General features: G+C 34.7%; 1 long non-coding RNA gene across 1 annotated transcript; it reads right to left on the reverse strand.

The window, feature by feature from the left end:
• Positions 1 to 19,078: 19,078 nt before the first annotated feature.
• On the reverse strand, positions 19,079 to 19,524 carry LOC145048873 (uncharacterized). Its single transcript, XR_013683095.1, has 3 exons — positions 19,483 to 19,524; positions 19,202 to 19,338; positions 19,079 to 19,107 (listed from the first exon to the last, which is right to left on the reverse strand). It is a non-coding gene; the product is annotated as an uncharacterized LOC145048873 (long non-coding RNA).
• Positions 19,525 to 20,481: the final 957 nt, after the last annotated feature.

Consider the following 20,481-nt stretch of genomic DNA (forward strand, 5'->3'; position numbering starts at 1 on the left):
AATTACACTTTTAGACCCTGCACTTTTAATTAATTCTTTTAATCCCAAAATTAATTCCAATTAATTTCTAATTAATATATTATTTTCATAATATAATAACAAACTATGTATTTCAATTTATTAATCAAATAATAAATTCAACGTCCCTTTCCAAAAGTATCATGCCTAGTTGCTAGTTTTGAGGACAACCCAAAATGACTGTGCTACTATCAGTTCAAGTATATACCAATCTTGATTATGGGTTTAGAGACCTAATCCAACAGTCGCCCACTTGGATAAGACTAATAACTATAGTTTCCAATATAACTTCTAAACTGATCAGCAAATTGTAGCTCTCAAAAGTTGTTGTCGAACTCTGACCTAGTCAGTTACGTGTCCTAGTAAGTGATCAAATATACTTCCGTTCTACAAGACATCGTACAAACATGAGATATGGATTATAACAATTCTCATTGTACAAGTTTTTTTTCCTGATTTCTGATTTATAACGATTGTAATCAGACTATCAATTGAACACATCAATTCCATCCAGGCTTGGTGAAACATCCCAAAAATACAGTCCAAAAATTTCATTTTAATTCATTAATAAAAACCATAAGTAGCATTCATCATATAAAAGTCATAAATCGAGTATCTCAAAAATATCATAACATCTGTCAATATATCAAAATCATATGTCAAAACATCAGAGTGAATCCTCCTAAGCTAAAAGTTGTGGTGTGTACCATGCAATTATCCCGAGCTCTTCCCGTTACTAGCGGAAGTACCTGAAACCAAAACTGAAAACAGTAAGCATGAAGCTTAATGACTCTTCTCTAACTACCACATACCATATACATAATCACATAATAAGATACATTAGGCCTTGCCCGCTACATCGGGCCTCGCTCGACATTAGACGAATCCGACATTGGGCCCCACCAGGCATCAGATCAGAATCTGGTATTCATATAACATATCATCAACCATATAAAATAAGCACAAAACATAAACATATAAACATTCCTCGGGCTTACCTCGACATCGGATCGAAGCCTGGAACACATAAACATAACATATAAGCTAAACATTCCACGGGCTTGCACTGGCATCGGACCAAAGCCCGAAACACATAAACAAAAACATGCAAGAATCATAAAGACATCGAGCATACAAACATTCCTCGGGCTTTCACCGCCATCGGACCGAAGTCCAAAAACATATAACCTACATCGGGCTAACCCCAACATCGGACCTAAGTCCGACATATGCTAACATACATAAACGGGCCGACATTGGTGCATTCGACTCATTCCTACTAAAGGAAAACTCACCTCACAAAGCTGGCTACTGAATCTCTTGGTAAGGAATCTTTATCGGCTGCTCCCACGACTTGTCGAGCTATCATTACCGAATAACACATAGTCAAAATCTAAATAATCCTTCTTAGGGTAAAATAACCATTTTACCCCTGATCTAAATTGACCCATAACCTAAGCCCAAATCCATAACATGAAGGCCCAAATCCATATATTCTCACCAAGCCCACTAATGTCCCACTTATGGCCTAATTTCAAATGGGCCTTCCCTCAAGTCCAATATGCAACAAAATCCATTATCAACCCAAAAGAATAATCCACTAAGGCCCATAATTAACTAGTCAAAGGAAATTACCCAAAAAGGCCCACCATCGCAACAAACGTTGGGCATTCCTCCTTGGTTCAGATCACGAGCCCCAGTGGGAACGCAACACGTTGCCAAGACCTACGCAGGTCAGTCGTGTCCAGTTGTCAAAAACGGGCCATTAAGAACTTAATTCTTAAAGCATGCTATCTAATCACGGTTACTAGCTATCTAGAACTCTAGAATCATAAAGTCACGGACTTGGTGACTTTGCATGTCCCCATAATTCCAAATATCAAGAAATAACAATCAACTTACATAAATGTGGTCCTAACTCTTGCATGAACCCATTAAGACCTCAAAGATCGAAACTTTACTGATGTAGGGACACCATTAGCATCAAGGGTGGAAAATCCTAGGCTTATAAACGATTTTGAGTCATAAAGATCCATTCTTGGGACTAAAAATGTCAAAACATCATTACACTAGATCTAAGCATACTTGAGGAAAGTTGGAAACTTTATACCTTCAAATAGTCCCAAATAATGATGCTATGTGACATCCCCAAATTTCACGGCCAGAAAAGACCGATTTTGTTTATGCTTTATAAAAATCAGAGTACTTCTTTTAATAATAATGTTGTGGAATTTGCTCCTAGAAAAACATGATAAATACATTATCAAAGCATTTCCGAAGAAATGTATTTTATTCATATTAACACTTTGGAATGTCATCGTCAATACTGAAACATAAGCATAAACAAACCTTACATTTATTTACACTAGTGATCTACATCTCATTTAATCTCCCGGTGTAAAGTAGCTTCGTATCGATACCTGTGATACAAATAAACTAAGTGGGTCGGGTTGGGAAACCTGGTGAGAACATACGGTTTTCAACCCATAATAATATAATTATTATGTTTAAACATCAAACAATCAACCCAATTACCCATCCCCATTATCTTCTTTAATCTTAAGGATCTACCCTAAGAATCAGCTATTTCTCGTTCATTCATTCCTAAGGATTAGAAACAAAGTCACATCGTCACTAGGGTTTATACAACTTAAGGAATAGGCACGAAGTCACATCATCGCCAGGGTTTATACCACTTACGGAATAGGCACAAAGTCACATCGTCTCCAGGGTTTATACAACTTAAGGAATAGGCACGAAGTCACATCGTCGCCAGGGTTCATCCAACGGGTGCTAACTCCATAGCTCATTTATCGACAATATTGTTTTCGATAATCCACCCAAAATACATGTCAATGGGTTTTTAGAGTACATCGGGTGAACACGTCGTTCACAACGCCTACAGGTTGCGAGCTTTCTAGTGTTCCACTGGACTGTCTAGAATAATCCGTGGTTATCATCCAAACTCTGCTAGATAACGGGGTCCACCGTTTGGGTAAAGGATTTTCTCACTTTTCACCTATCACCCTCATCACATGATCTATATCGCCTTTCATCTCACCTTCAAACTCATTTTTCATCACAAAACAACTATTTTATCTACCCATGTTTTACCCCAACATATTTGTAGATACAAAATACATATATAGTTTAAATCATTTAAAACGTATATAAAATCGATCATCCAACCTAGACAAAAAGTTTTCAGATAATGTGCACACATAGCACGTAACTTTATATAAAATACTTCATATCTATGTGTAAGATAAAAGTAATATGCACTCACATTAGTAGTGTGAGTTGATAGAATCTAACTATAAAAGGTCGGCGGTTCGTGATCGTCGGGCTCGGAATGCGGAAACACCTTCAGTAAACGAGAGAGAGAGAGAGAGAGAGAGAGAGAGAAGAAATGGTGTAAGGAATGAAAGGGTTGAACTTGCTATTTATAGGGTGTTCTGGGGCCATTCACGTCGTGAACATGATAGGTTCATGTTGTAAACTTCCATGAGTCATCCTGTAGATTTAACATGTGTTTTCTAGCCCCGATTAGTGTCCCTGGCAAGTTTCACATCGTGAACTTCATTTTCACGTCGTGACTTAAGGCGGCCAGGGTTTTTGACACGTGTCATGGCCTCAGACAGCTACATCTTCGGAAGGACATAACTTTTTCATACGAACTCCGTTTTCGACGTTCTTTATATCCACGCGTAGGTGGAGACGAAAAATACAACTTTCTTTTAGGCCACTAAGGATAAAAAGTAATTTGTCATAAACTCACTTTTTATGATTCCTAATGTCGTGTTGGTTTTGTCGCGAAACTTCGACAGGTCATAACTTCTTCGTTATAACTCGGATTTCAGCGTTCTTTATGTGTATGGAAACCTTGTGACATATACTAAAACTTAGTTAAGATTATTTATTCTAAATAATCCTCTATCAAAAAGTAAATTTTGACGCTTATCGTCTCTAAATTAACTAGCCCAAATATGCGGGCGTTATATGCTATCCCGGATCTATGAGCTCAAGATACTTAAGTTCCTCTTCACTAGCTTCTACTTCCTTCTTTCAAGCTTCTAAGCCCTAATACAAGCTTCACAAGGCCAAACACAAACAAGAGTGAGAAAAGGAGGCTATCTAGGGTTTTATGAGGTTGAGAGTCTGGTAAGGAGGCTAGGGTTTGAGTTATAATGTTGTTTATATCGGTCTCAAACCCTAAAAATTATGGTTTGCATACAGTGTGGGAACGCCCCACGTTCGGGCTCCGCCTCCAAAATCCAAAGTTGGTAGAAATGGTCCCTCCTTCTTCCAAATTCCATAATAACAAGGTCCAAAAGCAGTAATTCAATATATAAGGGACCAAATTGTAAATATTACATGAAATGGGTGTTACAATTCTCCCCCACTTGAATCAGACTTCGTCCTTGAAGTCTACTACGTCTGGAAGTAACTCTAGGTAATGCTCCCTCATATCCTCCCCGGGCTCTATTTTCTAGTTAACCCTAGTTTCATGTTCGCTATTCCTAGGCATATAACAATGTTTTCACATAAATCATATGAGATTAGTAATTAAGAGATGTTCACGCAACTTAATTACTGGTTATTTAACAGAGAATAGTTGTAATTAAGACATATGATTCTTTAACAAGCTTAACAAAACAAAATCACCAATTTCAAATTAATCCAACCACAAAAATCAAACCATATTAACAAATTAGTCTACCTTAAATAGAAGCTAAAAGTTTTTAGCTCATAGTTACAGTAGAAACTAACTCAAAAACGAAATCAATTGGTTCACATATAGTTTACCAAGAGATTAAGGAAAGAGTAAAATTGATTTGCCTTGATTCTCCTCAAAAGCGAATGTAGGGTTGATTCTTCAGTTTCTCACGCTCCAGCAGAACCTTCAATCGCAACTTAGCCTCCAAGGGTTCCAGAGAAGGCCTAGGTATCGGGCAGGAGTGTCCTTTATATAGATTTTCATAAAATAAAGGTGACTCGTCGAGTCCAGTGACCGACTCGGTGAGTCCATCACTTAAGACTCGTGTACGGAAAGGACTTTTGTTGTTTCGTGAATGTTCAACGTGACTCGTCGAGTCAGGCATTGACTCATCGAGTTCTTCAAGATTTTTCACTGTCTTCTTCTTTATTTACTTCCCGAGCTCCCGATTGCTATTCCCGATTCCTTTGGCCTTCGAGCACTTCTTTTAGGCTGAAAATACAATTTAGACATAACTAAGTACCTTTTGTTCATTAATTGAAATAAAATAGTCAAAAAAATATTAATATTCTATACAAAATATATGACTAAATATGTAAATATCAGTTAGCACCATGTAAACCCTAATGCCCATGACTCTTCATATTACCTAGGATCCATGGGTTAAACCTCCATGGACTATCCATGGACTACCATATTGGTTTAGCCCATCCTAAATAACAATAAGCCCACACCAAATTAATCCCTTTACATTTAATTCCAAATTAATTCTTGACCGATACTAATTAAATAATATAATTTCATGTTAATATACTAGAACTTATAATATATTAACAAATCATAAATAACCTCTTCGCAAAAGTCCATCCTATCAAATTGTCATGTAGATATGCAACCCAAATGAACCATGCTACTGTCGGGTCAAGTACATACCAATTATAGTTATGAGCTTAGACACCTAATTGCTTACTGAGCGCGAGTGACACATGTCACACCCCCAAACCAGACGGTGGAAACGCCTGAGGGCTCGTGTGACTAACAATTGAATTATCATCACAATGAATTTACATGAAACATAACACATTCATCACCAACATTACATATCACAACCAACATTTTTCACATCAATTACATTGTTATAGAATACATAAATTCAAAGTATTAACAGTATGTTGAGTGAATGTTACACAAAATAATCCATACACACTTGAAAATCTTTCTGCTTAACGATTACCTGAGAATACAAGTTATTTTGAAAACGGTCAACATATATAATGTTGGTGAGTTCATAAGTATGTTTGAATAAAACTCTTTTTATCTTTTGTAAAACCTAAAAAATCCGATATTTTCTGTAAAATGTCTGAAAATGATGTGAAAATCAAGTATAAATGCATGTGTGAATTGTTGGATTAGTGTCTAAGTCCATAACTATTTTGGTATGTACTTGACCCGATGGTGCATGGTCCTTTTGGGTTGCCTTCACCAAAGCAACTTGATTGGAGAAATAAATAAAGAGAGAGAGGTTATTATGATTTATTAATATGTTATAAGAATAATATATTAAAGGAGAAATCATATTTGTTTAATTAATATTGGTCAATAATTAATTAGGAATTAATTTTGTGATCAAGTGTAATTAATTAAACTAGAGGGGCTGATTTGTAATTATGTGATAGTTACAAAATAAGGTAAGGATTATCTTATTATTAGGTTGGACGAATTTAAGGTGATAAGGCCTTAGAATTCGACTATGATAAGGATTCAAGGATTATCTTATGAGTTGCTTTGTGGATAAGCAACTAGATAAGGATAATGACTGAAACTCTATCTCTACACCTGTATAAAGACCCTAAGGCTCATGAATTCGTGTATCCCTTCCCAAGAGGTCCTAAAGACGAATTCTCATACCTCTCCTCTCTCCTTGTACCTTCTCCATTTGCTCTTGGTGTTTGTAAGCCATTAGAGGAGTGACACTTGTGACTCTAAGCATTCCAAAGTCAATTCAAGGAGGAATTAGGACTGTTATTACTCTATAACAATCAAGGTATGTTCTTAAACCCATTCATATGTTAATATCGATTTCATATACTAGAATTAGGGTTTGAAGTCTTGGATTCAAAGCATGTACAATAGAGAAACCTAGATCCAAGCATTAGGGTTTGTATGAGCACATAGGATGTCTTATGACCAAAACCCATCAGTGGTATCAGAGCCTAGATTGGTTTCAATTGTATCGATGCATTGTATATCTGAAAAATTCGATTTTTGGTGTTCTAGAGGCTGGACTCGCCGAGTCCATAGCAGAACTCGTTGAGTCCCAGTTTGTAAGCCATTAGAGGAGTGACACTTGTGACTCTAGGCATTCCAAAGTCAATTCAAGGAGGAATTAGGATTGTTATTACTCTATAACAATCAAGGTATGTTCTTAAACCCATTCATATGTTAATATCGATTTCATATACTAGAATTAGGGTTTGAAGTCTTGGATTCAAAGCATGTACAATAGAGAAACCTAGATCCAAGCATTAGGGTTTGTATGAGCACATAGGATGTCTTATGACCAAAACCCATCAGTGGTATCAGAGCCTAGATTGGTTTCAATTGTATCGATGCATTGTATATCTGAAAAATTCGATTTTTGGTGTTCTAGACGCTGGACTCGCCGAGTCCATAGCAGAACTCGCCGAGTCCAGGGTGACTCGACGAGTCCAGGCTTGACTCGACGAGTCAACTCGTCAGATAATGCTTATCTCATGATTTCTTGCTGTTTTTGCATATGGATAGTTACTTTATCATGTTAGATCAATATTATATGATATATTTGACTATATTTTTGATCTAAATGAAGATATTTATCAATTAATAAGATAATTGTTTCCTTATAAGATAATTGATTAATTATTTCGAGTAAATTGATAAATTGTTTTGCAAGAAATCATTAAATAAATCAAATATGGATAATTATGTGATTAAATGTTAATTTAAAATTATTTGTTATTTGATCCTTGTTGTTATGAAAAGTTTCATATTTTCCCCTTTAGGTTTTATAGTTTAAATTTGAACCCAAAGGCTTTGAAGTTTTGAAATTTAAATAGTTAAAACCCTAATGTTTTGAAAAAGGTTTCAAAACTTGCCCTCAAGTTTTGGAATTTAAAAGTTGATTAAAAGTTAATTAGGAATGTTAAATTCTAAAACCCTAGTAATGTTTTGAAAAGTTCAAATACACCCTTATGGTTTTATTAATTAATTAAGGTGTATAATTAAAAGAGGTTTAATATCCATAAAAGTTTAGGTTTACAATTTAATTGAATTGAAAGTATAATTGTTAAATTTGACCACCTAGTATTTTAAAAGGTGTAAAATACACCCTATACTATATATAACATTAGAAGTCTAACATTATATATATGTATGAGTAAAAGTCAGTCTTACCGTTAGTAGGCCTCATTCACGAAGCTGGTCTATAAGGGGTGTTTAAGGAAATTGCCTATAAATTGGCGATTGAATGGGTATCCACTCTTACCCACCGCACTCTTGACTAGTGGAGGGTTGTTAGCCGAACGTGTAGGATAGGACGAAACCTTCCATTATAAGTATAATGAAATACAAAGTAACTAAATGTTTTTCTAATTCCCAATCTTAGTTACCTAGGAAAAAGTGAATTGATGCAATTCCATGAAATTACACTTTGTGCCCTTGCGAAGATGTTAGTGGAGCGTGTGTGGTTTACCGGCACACTAATTGGTTCTAAGAAAAGGTTGCAAAGGGTGACTCAATGTTTATCATAGTTCGGTGGAGCGTGTGTGGTTTACCGGCACATCGAATAGGTGACTGTAACATGTGAGGGCACCATGTAGTTTGCATGGTTATTCATACCTGCTTTGTGATCCTCGGCATCCCAGTCACAAACTAGAGGGGCATATCGAGATTTAAACATGCCATTGAAAGTTCAATGAATCTCAAAGGATCTAGGAGTTTTCATAGATTTAAAACTTGAATTTCTTTTTCGTTTTTCATGGTGGAAGTTAGAGAATCGTCATTCACTTACCTTCAAATATTATGCAACTAGATTACGACATCCCTTTTCTAGGTTGTAGCGTATTGTGTTGGGTCCTAGCCTTAGTATCTCATTTGGGTGATTTACTAACACTCAATCAATCAACTAACTTGAATTTGTTTTCTCCCGTTTTGTAGATGTCAAAGTTTGAAAATCATGGTCTTCCCAAATCCCGTGGAACAAGCATTCCACATGAAGATGATATTCCACGATTCGATCGAGGAACAAGAAATCATGCTTCACTTGCTCCTCCTCCTCCAATTGTTCTCCCTAACCCACAAGATCAAAGAATTGAAAGGTTCAATATCACTAAAGCCCTATTGGAAATGAAACATGAAGATGGTAAGCTCGTGTGTGCCCACGTTCTAGTAATGAAATCACACATTGATAGGTTGATAATGTTGGGTGTGTCATTCCCGAATGAGTTGGATGTAAATTGGGTTTTGCAGTCACTTCCTGAATCATATAATGAGTTCAAAAGAAAGTATTATATGATGGATCATGACGACAACCTCATTGACCTAACCTACATGCTCATTGCTGGTGAATCAAAAATGATTTGGCGAAGCAATGGAGCGTATTTGTTGGGAGAGTCAATCGACCATGCTTACGAGGACGTTCTAAGAGAAGCGACCTGCGCTTGCTGCCAAGAGAAAGGGCATTGGATAGAAGTCTGCCCCAAGAGCCTGAAAATTCCAAAGATGGGAGAGTCAAAGAGTATGGCTGTGCTTCAGGTAAAATCCATTATCTAACTTAATTAAGTTCCTATTCGTTGATTCTTAATACATGATGTGATAAGATTGCATTTGAATGTTTTTGTAGGATCGGTGAAAAGAAAGGAAGCTTGATAAGAGAGCAAGATGAATCTAATCACAAGAGATGGATCTCGATCGCATGGACTTGAAGATTGGATTTTGAGCTTAGATAGTTATGATAGAGTTGTTAGAAATTTTCCTTTTACGTAGCTTTCAATAGATTTTGCATTGTAAGGACAAATGTTTTTCCGCTGTTTTTATAAATAAAATAAATTTTGTTCGACTTATTTATTTACTTCCTTGCAATAAAATCGTTATGAAAATTGATGTTTGCATAATTCTACAACGAATGGATATGATTCTTAGTTATGCTATTTATGGAAATGTCAAGAATTTAACAAATAGGGAGAGTTTCTCATCGCCCAAAGTTTCAATTGGACAGAAATTTGGAATCACGTAACTTAGTTGCATGATGAATGAGAAATTTCATATTTGATAATTAAACTAATTCGTTGACAAAGTGTCAAGTGAAAGGACTAGGAGATCGAGCACACAAAGTTGTGTGTTGATCAATGTCCACTACAAGAATAACAAAGATATTCGTCATGATTTACTAAATGTTTAGTAAATATGATTATACTTATAAGATTAACTGTAATTAGGAATTGATTAAAAAGGTTTAAATCAATAGCGAAACGAATAAGAAGAATCAAGTAGGCAAAAAGATAAAAGTTTCTCCATTCTAAGAAGAAGGGAGAGTACCTTTTATGCTTTATGATAGGTCTTTATGATTAAGAACCATATCTCAATTGATCCTCTAAGTGAGTCTTAGTACAATTGTATGTTTAAGAAGAGGAATCAAGGATTGAAGAAATGGTTAAATCAAGAAGTCTATCATACTTCGTTCCAATAACAAGTCTTAAAGTTAAGATTGTGACAATGAGTGAAAAGTATTAAAGGTTTATAACATTCATCAAATGTGGAAAGTTGTGATGTCTTGAATAAGACAAAGACCGACTAGGACCAATTTATGAAGTGTTTTGATAAAAACTACACTAACTCTTAAATATTTGATTGTCAAGAAAAGTTTATTGACAAGAGAATCTTATATGTCAAGGAGTCAGTGGGAGTCTTAATGGTCTTGAAAGGTTTCAAGAACAAATCAAATAAACCTTATCGATCGTCACTAGCACACGAGTTGAGGTTTACAACCTATCGTGTTGACATTATTTTGTTTCTGTGTTGTTCCAATTGAGTTAATTATGCATGTGAGTCCTATGAGTTCTCATTTTGAACGCATAAAAGGCAAGGCACCTTGATCAATGAAAGGTACATTGATAAGAAAAGGTGAGTTGCTTAACTACTTGGAAGACGTGGTGGGCAGCTGTGCTACCATAAGGCAAGAAATCAAGACTAAGAAAGTTCGGTCCATATGAGTTTGAATTTGTCGTAAACTTTGGTTTTAACAAATTCACATGGATAGGAACAAATACACCGTTTAAATCTAAGTGTCATAAGATTTCCTCCTTCATGAAAATGATTGTGAGGAAATGCTTTCACTAAGAAAGATTTTAAGAAGATAGTGATTGTAAAATTGCATTCTCAAATTCGATTATGGTTACAGTATCCCATTCCATAATTTGAATTGTGAGGTTTGGAAATTAGTCTTAATTGTTGAGACACACATATGAACTATCTAAAGGCAAAGGTGTATAAGTTCAAGAAGCCTTGATAAAAGATTATCAAAGCATTAAGTATTAGAAACATGGACTTAAGAAATTCAATAGGTATTGTTTTTCTAAAAGTTAAGATGTTTATGAATACATGTCGAAGCTAGTGAGAGCATAAGTGTTATGTTTTATAGTAATCACCATGATAGTGGGAGAATAAAAGTTATGGTTGTATGATTATTATGGAAAATATTGCAAGTTGGCAATATTAATTACAGAAAAACAAGAGTTATACCTTGCAAAGTAGTAAAGGTTGTAAAGTTGTTTTGCTATAATTAAGGGAGAGAATATTATGCTTCATTTCAAATCTAAAGGCTTAGGTTGACAAATGTTAATAAATTTAGTCAAAGGTACATAGTGTGTTCTTAAAATTTCGATTATGATTACGGAATTCCTTTTCACAATTCGAATTTTGAGAACATAGCAAATAAAACATTGTGCATCGTGTCCCATACGCTTCGGGTATAGGATCGATTGCAAATGCTTTAATGTTTGACCATTCTAAAATTTTCCAAATGTCTAGCGCATTTAGAGGGAAAAGGGACTAGAATTGGTTTTGACTAAAATAATTAAACAACTATCAAAGGACAATCCAAAGTTCGACGAGGATTGGTTGCTTGTGAGTAGTTGGAAGCATGGTATTGGATGGTCCATATTGACATTATTATGAATGGATAAGATTCTATTAAGAAATGAGTCGTCATATGGAACATATGGAAGCGTGTCCATACTGGAAAGTAAATATTGAAAATTTATGACTAGATTAGAAACCTTTATGCAAAAGGATGTTCAAAGGAATGTACTTTGAGTGAGAGACATCGTATCTAAGGAATTATCTTGTAACAATCTCCGATATAAGATTTTATAATATCATTGGCAATAGTCTTTGTGACTTTGGTGCAATGATATTACGAAAGAATCATTGCATAGAATGTTAGAATCTAGGATATTCTATAAGTGGCAAGAATTTGATATTCTTAAACTTATGAAAAATGGATTTGGAGTTGTGAAATGAGAATGATTGGAAATGTGTCCAATATGATCTATTTCACAAAGTAAGAACCATAGGTAAACATTGTGTGCATGCTAGGAGCATGGGACAAGTGTAATAATTCAAGTAAGAAGTTGATTACCCGAAACGACAAATAATGAGTAATCGGTATGGTCATAAATAAAAGGAGTTTCATTTATACTCAAAGGTTTGAGGCCATATGGGATTAGTATTATTCTTGTGTTTCACCTTGCATGTTTTGACTTCCAGAATAATTGAGTTTATTAAGAATAATCGAATTATTCGAACGAGCCACAGTCGCTCATATGTTGGAAGTAGATATGAATGACGACTGTCATGAATTGGTGTGTGGATTGTCTAGAAAAGTATTAGACATAAGAAAATGTTTGTTGCAACGTTCATGAGTGCTTACGAATATGATTTGAGCATTGGATTAAACCCACGCTCACTTGGATCACTCCATGAATTGTATCACGAGTGATTAGTGAGACGATAACATCTTATATTCTTGAAACTGAGATGTGTGAGTTGTATCTTGCTAATCGGTTGCACATTGATAATATGTAAACGCACTAGTAACTTGGTGTTATAAAATATATTGTTGTGTGTGATTTGGTTAGTGAGTGCAAGCAAGCATTGTATCAAAGTTTATCCTTTTATCCAAAGAAGGATAAAAGCGATATCTTTTGGGCCCCTCGATGGTTTAGTGATGACAAACGTAAATGCTCGGTCGGGCTAGGGCTAATTTGATTTGTTCAATTAGTCTGTCGTCATAAATCGGAAATCGAGAAATAGTACAAAGAGAATGATTAGAAATCATATCTCATACGATATCTAGAATGGAGGAATATATGATCCCTTATCTAAGGACACGCGTATCTGATAGGATCAGAGTTGACAGCGGCTTTGGAAAGCTACGATTGCAGATCAGGATCTGAAGTCATACGCATAATAGTTATTAGACTTATCCAAGTGGGAGACTGTTGGATTAGTGTCTAAGTCCATAAATATTTTGGTATGTACTTGACCCGATGGTGCATGGTCCTTTTGGGTTGCCTTCACCAAAGCAACTTGATTGGAGAAATAAATAAAGAGAGAGAGTTTATTATGATTTATTAATATGTTATAAGAATAATATATTAAAGGAGAAATCATATTTGTTTAATTAATATTGGTCAATAATTAATTAGGAATTAATTGTGTGATCAAGTGTAATTAATTAAACTAGAGGGGCTGATTTGTAATTATGTGATAGTTACAAAATAAGGTAAGGATTATCTTATTATTAGGTTGGACGAATTTAAGGTGATAAGGCCTTAGAATTCGACTATGATAAGGATTCAAGGATTATCTTATGGGTTGCTTTGTGGATAAGCAACTAGATAAGGATAATGACTGAAACCCTATCTCTACACCTATATAAAGACCCTAAGGCTCATGAATTCGTGTATCCCTTCCCAAGAGGTCCTAGAGATGAATTCTCATACCTCTCCTCTCTCCTTATACCTTCTCCATTTGCTCTTGGTGTTTGTAAGCCATTAGAGGAGTGACACTTGTGACTCTAAGCATTCCAAAGTCAATTCAAGGAGGAATTAGGATTGTTATTACTCTATAACAATCAAGGTATGTTCTTAAACCCATTCATATGTTAGTATCGATTTCATATACTAGAATTAGGGTTTGAAGTCTTGGATTCAAAGCATGTACAATAGAGAAACCTAGATCCAAGCATTAGGGTTTGTATGAGCACATAGGATGTCTTATGACCAAAACCCATCATGAATTTCATAGCAGTAACATATATGATTGCAGTTTAAATTTCTTTGTATTGTAAGTAAGTGATAATGGAATAATAGTATTTCCTTAGAAAATCTGATATTTTCTGATTTATAATAATGTCGAGGTTCTTGTATCATTAATTAAGTTGTTTCGTATTGACGCAATCGAAGGGTTAATCTTCGATATGTTAAATTGGTATTGGATCTCTATATGAGCCGTTATAACCATGCATGATAATGACTAGATTGCATGTCTTGGAATTTTCCAAACACCAATATTTGCTCAAGGTTTTGTCGCCCTAGATTGGCCTAGACTAGCTGTAGTGAACAACTAAGGCGTGGGGGGTCACCCCGTATAGATCTATATACAAACTCCCGCTTTCCCTCTAGGAAACACTGGTTATAACTACACGATACGATTGTACACTCAATGGTGCCAACCGACATGTCTCACAATATTCTCAACCTTTCATGTTTGTTATGTTTTTCACCATGTTTAATGTTTACGTGTATGTTGTAGATTTTCAAATCCAAAGGATGTATATAAGTATACGAAGTTCAAGAATTATGTAAGGGTATAGTTATGATCTACTAAGCATGTGAATTTCAATCCAAGTCCAATTAGCATGTAAATGGACCACAAATGTCCAATAACATGTAAGAGGGTAATTTAGGCCCAATAGGCATGTACATGAATCACCAAGGCCCAACAAACATGTGACCCATAGCTTAGGCCCAAATTAACATGTAAATGGGTCGCAAGGCCCAATAAACATGTCATGGAAAATATTGGGCTCAATATACACTTGAATGGGCCCTTAAGGCCCATTGGCCATGTAATGTGAATATTAGGCCCAATAAAATTGTTATCGATGTATTTTGTCCATTCGTTATTGTTTCGTTATTTGTTTTAACTCGAGATTTACCAAATTGCTTATAATAGAAGTCATCTTTTTGTAAAAACGACGTTCTTGGCCAATAATCCTCAAATTTTCAATTAAGGCTCAAAGTTTTGTAAAAATAACACTTTAGTCCATAATTTATAAAAATTTGTATTTTCATCCCAAATGTTTGGAATTTCACGGATTTAGTCCAAAAATTTATATTTTGACACTTATGGCCCAGTTTTGCAGAAAATTACATTTTCAGCCCCTTGTTTGGAAAATTGACACTTTCGGTCCAATTTTGATAAAAGTTACATGTTAGGTCCAATTTAGAAGTAAATGTTATTTTCGCCCCTAAATTTGGTTTATTTACATTTATGACTCAAACTTTGGTCAAATAACATTTTTAATCCCAAAATTTCATTTTTCGCAAATTTAGGCCGAAAACCGTGAGGCCCAAATATTAGGCTCATTAAGCTAAAATTTACATTTTTGGCCCTTTGGAAAGCATGTTTATCATAAAAATCCCTTTTTATACAAGTAGAACCTGTTTGATCCTTATGAAACTGTAAATGTCACTTTTTGCCCTTATCTTTTGTTTTCTTGACAATTATGACCCTTAACAAGATTTTTGCTTTAAATCTTTATATCTTAAACATATGAACACTTTTAACTTGATAATATGATGTATAAGATGTCTTAGTTCATGGAATTTTACTTAATGTTGCTTTAGAGGTTGAGATATATTAAGATCTAACACATTTTTACAAAATAAGCTAAGAAATCACACAAGACATGCATATAACACATAGATCTACACATTTTACTTGTATTCTCCCCCAAAAATCATATGAAAACCGAAAACAAGGGGGTATGAACTCACCTTTGATTTGATGTTTCGGTTTTGAAAAAGAGATGAAGATATTTTTGGTCCTAGCAAGCTTTCTTGAGTGGATCTCGAACTTAGGAGGATTCTAGGAGTATGATCACCAAAAATTTGCTTATAAGGTGTGATATAACATGAGAATGAAGTTATATAACTTGGATATGTAAGGAATTACCAAGAAAATGATGATTTTTGGTGGAAATATTCTTGAACAACCCTAGATCTTCGAAAATTTGAGAGGAAGGGAATGAGTGTTGTTGTGAGTGTTTGAGAGAGTTTAATGTTGTGTGTGTGTGCTTACCTTTAGCCGAGAGGAAGAAAAGAGAGGGAAGAGAGATGAAGATGTGATAGGTGCATAGATGTATGGGACTTGGTATTTGTTTAGGGGGTAATTTGCATGTATTACCTCCATGTATTAGTGAGGTGGCACCATAATATTGTCTTTTGTTTTCCTTTTTGTTTATCATGGGCCGAGAATTGGGCTTAAGATGGATGAAATTGAATTAGCTTGGCCCACTCTTGGTTATGCTCGAGTTTATGAAGCCAAATAAATAGTTTTTGGCCCATTAGGCCCTTATTGATGGTTGACGGCCCAAATAGTATAAAAGGATGGGTTTTATGGTCCATTAGGGTTAATTGGAGTTGTTGTGGCCCAATAAGTAGGGGTGGCAACTCTCGACACAACCCGTAACCCGACACGAAAATAAGCGGGTTAGGGTTGAGATTTCTGACTCGCCAACCCGCCAACCCGTTTATTTAATGGGTTGGGTTAGGTTACCTGTTTGGGTTCGCGGTTCAACTCGCCAAACCGCCTAATATATTTAATTATCTATTTATTTTAATTTTTAAAAATCTAAGATCATATTATACTATTAGTTTCTATTTATCATATCCTTAAATTTTAATTTGGTATTCGTTCGTAATTTCGTATATCATCAGTCATATGTTTGGGCAATGTGGCATTGTGTTGTAGGCTACTGTTGGGCTTGTCACCACTAGAAAAAAAGCCTGTTACGACGCTCATTGCGCGTCGTAAAACGCTCAGACGACGCGCAAATGCGCCTCAAGGAAGGCCCTGTCATAAAGAGAGACGACGCGCTTTTGCGGGTCGTTTATAGACGACGCACATTTACGACGCGCGGTTATGACACGCAATACGTATCAAGGAAGGCCCTGTCATAAAGAAAAATGACACGCATTTGCGTGTCGTAACCTTACGACTCGCGTGTTTATGACACGCAATGCGTATCAAGGAAGCCCCTGTCAAGAAAGGCCATGTCATAAATGAAGACGACAAACATTTTTGCGTATCGTAATTTTAAATTTTAAAAAAAAAAAAATTATTTATAGATTTACTGATTTTCAAATTAAATTTGCATTTCATGTCTCATAATAGAAAATAAAATACCATATATAAAAAATACCATACATTGCACAAAAGTTAATGTCATACAAATAGTTGTTGCATGGAAAGATAAAATAAATCAATAGACGTAAAAAAAATTTACAAACTAATAGTTCTAATAACCTAATGTGTGCCTCACTGTAAACAAGATATGTGCTGATTTTTTTAAATGTGTGTCTGACTTGTCTCCACTCTTCCTTAATAACACCACTCAAGGACTCTAAATCTATGAAGTTAGTCACAGTATCTATATTGCCTGCAAAAAAACATACCTACAAAATAAGTGCTGTCTAGGATCAACAATGTTGCCAAACTAGTAAGCATAATAAAAGTATAATTATATAATACAACAAAAAGTTGAGTAATTTTACAAAACAATCCTTCAAGTTGTTATAAAGAATAATTACTTTACCATACCAGTAACATCTATTGTTGAAGATGCAATAGGAAGCATTGGATTTGGATAGTCCATGTGTAAGACATTGATCAAGGCCCAATGTTGCCATTGATCAAGGTGGATAGTGTAAGCACAATTACTAATTTTCTTTGAATTACCTATAAACATGTAGAAACATAATATTTAAATAAATAATGACATTTTATCTACAAATGACAAAATATGACCCTCAATAATAGCATAAATGGTTCATTTTCCTATAAAAATATATATCATACGTTGGCATCATGTTATTTGAGTATTTCCCCAATTAGTAAGCTACCAAATTAACTAAAAAATAAACAGAAGAAATTTCATTTGTTTTGTTTGAAGGTTATTCACATGACCTTTATTAACTTCTAGTCTAAACTTCAAAACTATCAAAAACGGCAAGTTAGTTTCTATTATAACTTTCTAACCCTGGTTCAAAAGACAAAACAAGATTAAAGATAGGGGCTCAAGCGTCATTCAAGGTCAGCATACCTAGAAGTGTTTTTCCTTCTAGATGCTCCAAGCTGGCACCGACACCTATCCAGATGTGGCTCATCTTGTCATTCCATGTCCACTAAGTTCCACTAGTTTCTTCATAATAGCCTAGGGCAAGAAAACTCATATGAGAAGGGAATATTTCCAATAAGTTGATTCATTGACAAATCAATGTAATCTTTTATTATATGAAATTCTTTTTTTATTGAGTATAAGAATCAAGAACAATACCCTGTAAAATATCAAGTGTTCTTAGATTGTTGTGATATCATCAGAAAAATTCATGGGTTGTATGGATCCATTAAGATTGATACTGCTCAGGATTGTTGTGATATCATCAGAAAAAGTCATGGGCTGTTTCTCTTCTGTTGTTAACCCACAGGAGTTCTGGAAAAAGTTGGTCAGGCTAATAACATCCTGCAACATAATAAAATAGAACACTATGATAACTTGATAAGGACAAAGATGTCTGATATGTAATAAAGATACATGCATGAATCAACATGAAAAGCTACCTGATCACGAAAACCAGTGAACTTGTACTTCAAACCATCTTTGATTCTAACAGCAAGCTGATTAGTCCGTGGAACTTTCATCCATGTAAGACCAGAAATATCAAATTTATCAACTTCAACAGCCTTACCACCTCCTTGTTTCTTCCATAATATACCACCTGGATGAACTTTAAGTTGACATGGATTCTGGATTGTTCAGAAAGCATGTTAGAAAGTTGTAGGGAAATGGAGTAAAGGAATGAGAAGATTAGATTGGAAAATAAATTACCAGTTTCAATATGAATTGGTTATAAACATTTCAGTTTTCATAACATGGTATGTATCAATTTGCAAAGATTAGTTACAATCTGAACAACATTAAAAGATAGATGAGAGGAAAAAACATAAGAAGGCTTTAATTGAAAACTTATCTCCATCAAAGAATCTTTCTGCATCAAATTAAAAGGAAAAAAAAGATAGTTAAAAATCAAAACTGTCATATACCATGAGGAAGAAATTTGAAAGTAATTAACAAAGAGGAACCTCATTTGCACCAGTTGTGTCATCCACATGGAATTCCAATATGACATCATTCTTTCCTTGTAGCGGTGTTTGGGAGACATCAGCTAAGGAGACTTCAAATGCTTGCTTTGAACCAACAAGAAAAGACAACATATTGCCTAAAAAGTTTCAGAAAGGAAGATACTAGTATGAATAACATGTTAACTAGTTTCATTTACATCTCAATATTACTAAATGTGTGTTGCTCCACAATATACTAATTTGGAGATTTTACAAAACAAGATAAGGATAAAGGTCTCAACCATTTAAATCAACTTCTCCCCAGTTTTTCCCACTAATAGAAAGTTGTTTCTCTTCTGTTGTTAACCCACAGGAGTTCTGGATAAAGTTGGTCAGGCTAATAACATCTTGTAATATAATAAAATAGAACACTATGATAAGGAAAAAGGTGTTTGATATGTAATAAAGATACATGCATGAATCACCATGAAAAGCTACCTGATCAAGAAAACCAATGAACTTGTACTTTAAACCATCTTTGATTCTAACAGCAAGCTGATTAGTCCATGGAACTTTCATCCATGTAAGACCAGAAATATCAGATTTATCAACTTCAACAGCCATAGGGTTGTCTTCAACATCCTCCCCTGTTGTTTTCAACATCCTACCCAATAAAAGTGAATCCAACTTCTGTAGAGTTCTTCCCAGCCATATCTGTAATGTACGTTTGTGATGACTGTATCAGTATAGATGATGTACACGTATATGTCCAGCTGGCAAAGTAATATAGGATAATGATGAATGTATATGAAGGGTATCTTATTAATCTTACCTCCACACCACGACTCATCTCTTGTATAGCTGATAGCACTGATAAGCTATCCAGAAGTTGGAGGTACTCAGACAAGACCTGGAATGTCTGTACATAAAAAGATTGTATATTTATTATTTACAATGCTATGATAAAAAGAAATTCTAATATATATATATATATATATATATATATATATATATATATATATATATATATATATATATATATATATAAGGGGAGCTGATAATTCCACATCTTTTTATACATCCATGGATTTTTAAAGTAAATTGATAGTTATGCCCTTCATCATCTATCTTTAGAATGCAATTAATTTATTCAAAGGATGCATACGCTTCATTTTTGATAAACCATTACACCAAATGAACTCATTCCTCATCTCACAGTGCTAGAGATCCCCTTGACACAATCTCCAACAGAATCCTATCACCTGTGACCATCATTTTCACCTAAATATGCTATTTTCCTA

Source organism: Lactuca saligna, chromosome 5, assembly GCF_052625555.1.
Source record: "Lactuca saligna cultivar CGN05327 chromosome 5, ASM5262555v1, whole genome shotgun sequence".
NCBI lineage: Eukaryota > Viridiplantae > Streptophyta > Magnoliopsida > Asterales > Asteraceae > Lactuca > Lactuca saligna.